Source organism: Oryzias latipes, chromosome 22 (assembly GCF_053564925.1).
Source record: "Oryzias latipes strain Hd-rR chromosome 22, Olatipes_Hd-rR_3.1".
Lineage (NCBI taxonomy): Eukaryota > Metazoa > Chordata > Actinopteri > Beloniformes > Adrianichthyidae > Oryzias > Oryzias latipes.
Window position 1 is genome coordinate 26,415,976 of NC_136258.1, and position 9,277 is coordinate 26,425,252.

Below are 9,277 nucleotides of genomic sequence, written 5' to 3' on the forward strand. Positions count from 1 at the left end.
TTTTGACTAAACGCTATTTTTTTCAAACTTTTATCGAAAGTTTTTGTGCTTGTTTGAGGCTCAAAATGTTGAATGTTTTGAATCTTTTATTTTTTTATGTTTTGAATTTTACATATTTGTGTTTGTACAACAGATTTCTTTGATTCGTTTTTTTTTTGGACATTAATTGACTAGAAACCTTTCAAAATAGTTAATGGTATGGCTCTTTTTTTTAAGTTATTTTTTTACACCATGCATGCTCCACATTGACACCCCTCTAAAGTGAAGAAGACTGGTGAGCTGTGACACGGAGAAGCCTGGCGGTGTTGGCTGTGAGCCGCCCGGCCGGCTCACATGAACTTATCTGTCCAGACGTTCCAGCGTCATGGATACGAGCAGAGAATCTGCTGCGGTTGTGTTGTGATTGCTAACACTCTGCAGCTGTGACCATGAAATCAGGACTTAGTGCAATTACCCACTCAGAAGCAGAGCTTTAATGCCCAAATCTTTGACCAAATACCAGAGGATCAATTGCTACTTGATGGTAATCTGATGTGCAAAACTGTCTTGTATTTTTCTCCTCAGTATTTTTGGATGGAAGCGATATTCCATGTAGATCTTCTGTTTGTGAACCAAAGAGAAAAGCTGCTGCGGTGAAATTCCCTCCATTCCTGCCTAGAATGACACACGCACGTCTGAAAACAAAACCAAGACGGTGAGTATGACATTACACTATTATTAGGAAATTTGTCTCCTTTGTGTGCACGTTAAGCGTCTCCTCATCATTTCAACTCCTAAAAAAAACGTTACATTTAGTTCACATTTGAAGTTGTAAAATTCAATTTTTGTTCCACTTTTTTACATTATTCAGGGCATTTATTTTCTTTGGCAAACTGAGTTGTTTGGTAAAGCAAACTTTTTTTGAATGCAGAAGCTGTCAATTAAAAAAAAAAAAATCAAACAAAAAAATCTGAAAGACACGAATTGACCAAAATCAGATTGTTAAAGAAACAATAAATGCATAAAAAAAACACGCACTAAACACTGTAGTATTTTACTTTTATTTTGTAGTATTTTTCTGTTTGTTTATAGAAATTTGAATGTAACTCTGGGGCAGGGTGTACTCTGCATTTACCCAACATGCTCCAGCAACCCTGTGACCCTGAAGGGTATTAAGGATTTGGAAGATCGATGGATGGATGAGTTAGAACCACACAAGACTAACTAGACTAAGTTTACCAATACGATTTGAGTTTATAACCAAACCTATCTCTGAATGTTTTTAATAAATCTATCATCCAAACTGGTTGAATCCCTTTTAGGGTCACAGGGATGCTTGATCCAACCCAGCTCCTATTGGGCGATGGCGGGGTACACCCTGAACAGGTCGCCAGTCTGTTGCAGGGGCTTTTAGTATAAATCGACTATTCCACTCTCAGTGCTATGTATCCTAGTTCACTTAATTTGAATACATTGTTTCCTTGCTAAGTTGTGGATCGCCTTTTGTGATCTTGCTATTGACTGAGTCCAGTCTCATAAACAGCCAATGGTGTCAGGTTAATGTTCAAAGGTGTCAATCTTTCTAAATGACATTTTTTTTTTTTTGTCTGAACAACCCAAATCTAAAACGGATTTCTCTGAAAGGCTTTTCCAATCTGTACCCTTCCAAATATAATTTATTTTTAAGTGGAGGTGTGGTCACTGTGTAAACATTAGTTACTAAAGAAATGTGGAAATTAAACTTTGAGGTAATAAAACACCAAGCAGCACAACTATTTATGAAGCAAAGATATTTCATGGTTGTTGGGACCTCTCACCTTCTGGACACTTTTTGGAATAAAAAAAATGACCACACCAAAATGATCTACACGAGCATTGCTATGGATAAACTGGATAAATCTAGGTTTGCATTGTTTGTGAGCTCAGCTTATTGTTTCGCTGTGAACATGTTTTTAAAAAATAGTTTTTTTCAACAAAAGTTAAGAGTAAAAAGTGGGCCCACAGAGACCTGCTTGCGTCCTGCTGCTCCGTCAGCATCTCCTTCCTAAACTCTGTTATTTTGGGTTTAAATAGAGTTCAAAGCACATCCCCGTTTTTAAGCTCCAATGCCATCATAATCCCTCTGGGGCATCTTGCATGAGAAGAATGGGCTGGCCCCCACCACCGGTGTTTGGTCTGCCCACACTTTGGATTTCTTTTTATTTGGAGGCTGTCAGCCCAAATTGTTTCAGACAAAGTAATCCCTCATAACTCCCAGCTGCTTTTTGGTGAAATGTCCTCGAGCTGCATCAAAGATGATTTGGCCAGCGGGGATCTCCTGCAGCAGTGTAAGCTGAGACCCAGCCCGCTCATGATGGGGCATAAACGCACCAAATCAAGACTCCAATTTAGCCTGAATTGGCTCGTGCGACTTGGATTTCGGCGTCAGGTGTTAGAGGGCGAAGCTGCTCCTCCCACACAGACTGTGTCCCTATCAAACTAACTTCAAGTCCACAGGAGCATAAGAGGAGGCCCGTGGTTCGTCATCCTTTGGTGCCGAACCCTCTCATATCTGTGATATATTTACGATCTCATCCTCCTGACAGTCAGAGCCCATAAGGCCTCAGCTCTGCTTTTTACCCACTAACCTCATTTGCACTTGCTGCATGGACTGCACACCCATGAGTGCGCATGACGAGGTCAGGGGAAGGCCGCAGCGGGGAGGGGGTCCCGGCATGCGTCACCTCCAGGGGTTCGGGGGGCAAAGGCAACAGCAGAGCTACTGTACCTGAGCGTGTAACGAGGTGTTGCTGGAGCGGCTTTTTAGAGTCCGATTACATCAGAGCTCATGAGAGCCGTCGTAAACACGAATAAACCTCGCCGCCCTGCGAGCCGACATGTGAGAGAAAACAATAATCCGCCTGTACCAAATGACGTCAAGCCATTAAATCTGTTTCAGAAAACATTCTGAAATTTCTGTTGGCAGAGACGGAGGTGATTTAACGTTTTATTCTCCCCTATAAACAAAACGTAATGGATGTAAACGTGTTCCAATCAGGCAGCGCTCCCACCGCAGATAGGAGGCGGAGGAGAGTTCAGCTCAGAGACACGCGGACAGGCCGATAAAACCGTCTGATGTAAACCCGACCAATCAACGGCTGTCATCTTTATGAGCACGCGTCCAGAGAAGAATCGTAGTCCGATAAACATGTTGCTAGGAGGCAGAAACCATCAATCTCTGGACTGATTAAAGTGCCGAAAGGTCAAAGTCAGTTCAAATTAGGAAAAGCCTCAAAAGACGTTAGAATACCTAACAGCATAAAACAGTAACTTAATGCTGCATCTTCAACATCACATCCTGTTGATTCACTGATAAAATACATTTAAAAAAAAAACCTGGTTTATAAGAAAATCAAGTTCTGGCACTTTGTTTTTATTTATTTTTTCAATAATCCAGCATGTTGCCAGTGTTTGGAATTAGGCTAAATGTGGTTCAACTCTGTAATCACATTGCTGTTTTTTTTCTTCTTTTTTTAAATAGCTCTACTTCTTCCTTCCTGCTAACAGGCTCATTTTTCTCTTAATCAGACATTAAATGTTGTTTGATCTATTCTGTTTTCTTAAACTAATTTTGTCTTTTGTATTTATGTAATCTAGCCTTAAGCACTTTACAGCGGGGTTTTTTTCTATTTAATGGGGGTTTTTGACATTTTTGTGACATTATGCTACTACTGCATAAAGTGATTTATTTCTTTTTTTTTCTTTTTTAAGCTTTATAAATGTAGATTTATTTCTTTTTATTACTAGATAAGGTAAATCAATTTCCCTGCTGTGGGGTCAAAAAAAGTTGTCTTTTTATTGTGAAAGTTTTTTTTTTTTTGCTTTATGGTTTTTTCAAATATTTTCAAACATATTCATTATTTAGTGTCTCGGTTCCTACACTTTCTGTTGGTTATTTACAATCTAAAGTTTAATGTTATCTCCTCTTTTGCTATTTTACACTTTTAAAATCAAGGTAACATACAAAAATATTTTTGTTCTTTCACAAAACATTTGCACAATCTTATTACATTTATAACTTATTTCAACAACAATCATTTAGCTATCCTTGAAATTTTCTTAGCTATTAGCAATTTTTTTGCTATATTATTTATATACATTTTTTTGTTTTTACTCTTATGAATATAACATTCTTTTGATTTGTACATATTTCTAATCAGTCGGCACATTTTAAATCTTTAGTGCAAAAATCAAGAATAAATTATTTGGTTGAATAATCCATTAAAACATCTCACTTTTCTGTTTGGCAAAAGTTGTTTCAATCAAAATGTATCAGAACTCTTAAAATTAAACTACTTCAATGATTGTGCACAGAGCATAAAACTGCACAAAAGCTCCACAATTTCTTAGATATTTATAAAATATATGTAAAAAATAGGCTGCCTTAAATAATTCACAGTGAAAATGTTTTCAACTCAATCAAGACATTTGTTATAAATTTTTCAGATTTGAACATCAGCAGCTCATTTCAGTGACTAAGTATATTTAGTGAGACATTTCACCACAGCTTTGTGCTTTTTTTATTTCAATATATTTCGTATTTCAGTCATTTAGTCGTCAGAAGTGGTGATTCTGAGAATAGAATCAAACAGGGAGAGGATATTTTGTGCAAAGATGCTCCCTGACATGTGATCAGCTGTTCAGCAGACGTGTATTCAGCAATTTTTCCCATTGGGATCAGCCGCAGCAGCTCTGAGTTTAATGGACAGAGAGTGTTTATGAGCGTTTCTCAGTCTCCAAGTCTGCAGCTCAAGCTTTTACCCAGACAACCACGGTCTTCCCTGTATGTTCAACAAACTGTTCAAATTGGGGGAATTTGGACATTTTTATTTTAGATGGTTCGGATTCTGTTTTCTGACTCAAACATTTAGTAGATTTAAAGTTATTATTTCTATTTATTTTGGAGGTTGTTCAGAGCAACATCACAGAGGAGAAAGGTGAAACTTTCACACCTGAGCTGTCAGGGCGGTGTGTCGGTGCCTCCGGCTTCCACGCCGTGTCAGCCCCGACGGTCCCGACCCCTGAGAAAGCCCAGAGCCTCTCTCTGCGGACTGTCGATGCCACTTCAGACGTGCTGTTTATTTTCACCATTTCACACAGGAATTTTCATTTATTTCATCGCACGTTCATTTTTCTGGTGATGCTGAGCTGTTGTTTAAGGATACCTTGGCTCCCCGGGCAATTACTGTGTCAGGAAGAGTGAGTTTAAACATCTGCAGAGCCTCAGGGAGATTTAGCATCTTGAGAGGTTCTCCATCACAACAACGTGGCGTATAAAATATGCAAACCTCTCATCTCTGTCCATACAAAAGTTATCCTGCTGAACGTTGGTGACAGCAGGAACAAAAACCGAGCTCTCGTTTTGACTGCAGAGGCACACGGACAGAGCGTGGATTAGCATTCGGAGCTGAGAAATAACCACTTATTACTCGTTTTATGCTTGTGACAATTTCTGGGAACATTTCTGGGAGAATTTCTTTGTTGAAGCTGCGGGCCAGCCAAGCACACATGGGCAGTGTCAGCCATAATTAGCTTTGACAGGGGCATTTAGTGGTTGTAATTCAAATCTAATTCAGAACATCTTAACCCTGAAGTCTGTCAAGACGCTTGAAATGCACCGGAGAGCTCATGGTCCCAATCAGGTTTCTGTGGCAGCACTGATGTGTCAAAAAGGCAAGTTAGACAAGCAGGCACAGAAAGCCATTTACAGGACTGATCCTGATGAACCCATTACCTGCAGCAGCGCTCTCAGCAAGTCTGGTTGGAGAGGCAGACATGTGGGCCCTCGGATCAGGGGCCCCCTGGGCTCCCCGCAGCACGGGCTCTGCTGGAGGGTTAAACTAATCGAGGGTCCCCACTTCAGTCTGATTTTCTACGGCAGAATGCAAGAAATCCTGAACTGAAACTGAAGATGCTCAGGTTTTATTCCAGGAACGATGGAGTCAAAGAGGATGAATAGATTTTAAACCAAACACAAAAAATACATAGAAAAGCATCAAGACAAAGAAGAAACGTTTATTTTTTTTAGTTGGTAAATGGTAAAATGGCGTATACTTATATAGCGCCTTTCTTCCTACAAGGACAAAGCGCTTTACAGTCACAGACCCATTCACCCAGTCACACACACATTCACACACTGGTGGCGGGTCCGCTGCCAAACACAGGTGCCCGCCTACCACCAGAGGCAAGGTGTTGGATATTTAAATGAGAAAATCTGGAGTGTTGATTTCATTTTCCAGCAGAGGGGACTGTAAACCACGGCTTCTTGGAGTTTTGCAATTCTTGAGAGTACTAGCATGAAGTAACTTTACTAGCTTAGAGTAAAATGCATCATAAGTAGTTAATTTAAACTATTTGCTACCTTTTTCAAAGATCAACTTCACCTTTATTTCATCACTTAGATCCCATGAAAAGCATTTTAGCCGAAGCAGATTCTGTGTGATCACAGATAATCCTGACAGAAATATTTGCTATTATGAGAATTTTATTTTGGTGTTTTGAGCCTTTAGCCTTAAACTGGTCTGACCCGTTTGACGTCAAACTGTGAAAACGCTCTGCAAGAGTCGCTAAGCTAAGCTTAGAGTCACTAAGAGTCAATGCTGGTTTTTCAACCTTCTCTACACTAATGTATATATGCTAATTCATGAATTGAAGCTCAAAATTACTTTATTAATAACCAAGCAAAAATTAGCATTTGTTTTTTAACTATTTAAATAAAAAACATTCTTCATATTTCTCATTTTCTTTAGCTTTTAGACCTGTTTCAACATTTTTCAAAGCTAATATTATTTAAAATTCCAGGTTGGAGCTTCGTGGAAGTGTTGGGCACCAGAGTGCCCTCACACTTTAAAGTTTGCTGGTTTGAATCCCGTTCGGATCCTGTCTGTGGAGGCCCCAGGTACAGTGTCTCCAAGGACTCTGGCTCTAAATTTCTGTCAGTGACTCATCTTTGTGTGTGTGTGTCTGTCTCTGTAGGTGTGTGTGTCTGCATTGGACTAATGACCTGTTCAGAACGAACACTGCCTTGCCCCAAAACAGCTGGATCAGACTCCAGCCGCCCTTTTGACCCTCTTTAGGAGGAAGCAAGTCGAGATGTCGGATGGAAATTTGAAGTGAAACAAAGAGAAAGCAGTGTGAGGATGCAGAGCTGCAGAGGGGGGGTAACTGTGACTGTGTGGTGGGCTGTGTGTGTGCGGGGGGGTGTCGAAGAAGATGACCTGTCACGCCGCAGACGTTTCCTCTCAGAACTGATCCTCAGCAGACTGACTGACTGACACTCTCCCCTCTATGACGCTTTATTTGTCCACTTCACCCGAGTTCCACTTGAATGTCAATTCAGCAATTAGCGTGGAGGAGTTATCCGCTGGGCGGGCCCCCCAACCACTGTAACTGCGATGGAAGAGATTAATTCAGATTATCAGGTGTCGGGGCCCCTCGGCTCTCGCTCCTCGTGTTTTCCCTGCATTTGGGGCCTAATAAGGAAAGCAAACAAAGATATTGCAGCTCCTCATTTGATTGTTGCTGATGAGGAGGAGGAGGGATGGGAAGAAAAGTGGACCAGTTGTGGGGGTGTGGGGGTTGGGGGGGGGGTTCTCGGCTGCCTGGCAGGAGGCGGCGGGGCAGAGCTTGAATAACAAATGAGTTTCTCAGAGGATTTGGCTAATCATCCCAGGCCGTCGCTGCCCCGGGACAACCGGACCCATGGGCTGGAGGGAGGGCGAGGGAAACCCGGCACTTGAACCGCAGACCCCGGGCCTAATTAACGGCGGCCGCAAATGAAAAGCATCTGGAAATAATTACATAATTAAAGTGCCTTTGGGGGAAGAAAAGCATAATTTCTGCAGCCATCGCCATAAATCTTGAGCTGTCGGCGTGCATGAACCTTTCTGCGAGCAGGTTCATGCATTACTCATAAAACACACAGGATCCCTTTGTGTTTGGCTTGGACCTGCTCAGTAACAAAGGCTGCAGGAGAGGTGGCGAAGACGAAGCTCGTTCAGGTGGCTGACCGAGGGAGGGGGTGAGCTGCTAAAACTTCTCCTCTTTGATGTGTTCCTCTGTTTGCACTGAGTGTGAAGGTAAAAAGCAGCCAACATTTGGTTTTACTTTGGATAATTCCAGTGAAACTTAAGTCAGACTCTCACCCTGAATCGCAGCAGCCACCAACAGACCAACGGCAATTAAGCAATTAAAGCCATTTCACGAAGAAAAGCCATAAACACCTCTGAGCGCACTGCGAGCAGCACGTTCCGCCTCCATCTTTGTCAGCGGGATGATTAATAGTTTAATTTCTGAAAATTATTTAGACTCACAAATAATTTGATCCAAAGAGGGGCTATTAGCACATCTTGTAATAGACACGTTACAATGATGAAAGCTTTAATTTGTTTTTAGAGCACTTACAGGGGTTAGAAAAGCCACCTTGCTCCCCATCATCAATCATGTGTCACTTAGCAGAAGTGTTGGATTTTGGCATGAATGCAAATACTCGGCGTGAAGCGTGCACCGCCTGACAGCCGGCTCTTTGGATCTGTGCTCGCTCGTTTTGATTGGACGGAGAATTACAAGCAGTAGCTGAGAGGAGGATTTGTCCTCCACGAGTGAAGATCTGGCATCGTGGCAGGAAGACACCTGGAAAAACTGACAAACGTGATCTGGTTTCTTAATTTATCATAATATTAAAACGATTCAATCTTTAAAGGAAATGACTTTTTTTTTTATAGTCTGCCATATAACATTAAAATAAACTCTCCCAACAAAGTACTCAATAATTTGTAGCAGAAAATATCCATTTAATATCAGTTTATATTTGCCAAATGAAATCAAACCATGATTAAAATGACATTTTGTTCTTATTAGACATCTAGAACTACGCTTTAATTCATGCTAAATGCAACAGTCCTGTTATCAGCCGGACCTTTGGTTTGTTGGTGACTCTTATTAGGCTCTAAGAGGCAGATTTAGCTTTGATTTGATGATAATTTAATTTTGACCAGTTCAAGGATCAAAATACGAAATCGTAACTCTCAAATACTTATTTTAATTTAATTTTGCAAAAGAAAAATCCCAAATTTGAATGAAAAAGAAGAGCGCTGACAGAATTTAGTGATTGGTTTGCACGTTCATCAAATTAAACCAAAAGGTGGACCAGGCTCCAGATTGACTAAAAGCGAATAATAATATTGATCAAACGAAAAAACACCATTTTCCTTTTTTACAACTTCCAGTTAAGGTTGATCTGGGCGACTTTTCCTTTGGC

General features: G+C 40.8%; 1 long non-coding RNA gene across 1 annotated transcript; it reads left to right on the forward strand.

Annotated features, from left to right (window-relative positions):
- The first annotated feature begins 420 nt into the window (after positions 1-420).
- On the forward strand, positions 421-7,131 carry LOC144989105 (uncharacterized). Its single transcript, XR_013653253.1, has 4 exons — positions 421-523; positions 618-694; positions 6,820-6,916; positions 6,994-7,131. It is a non-coding gene; the product is annotated as an uncharacterized LOC144989105 (long non-coding RNA).
- The last annotated feature ends 2,146 nt before the right edge of the window (positions 7,132-9,277 follow it).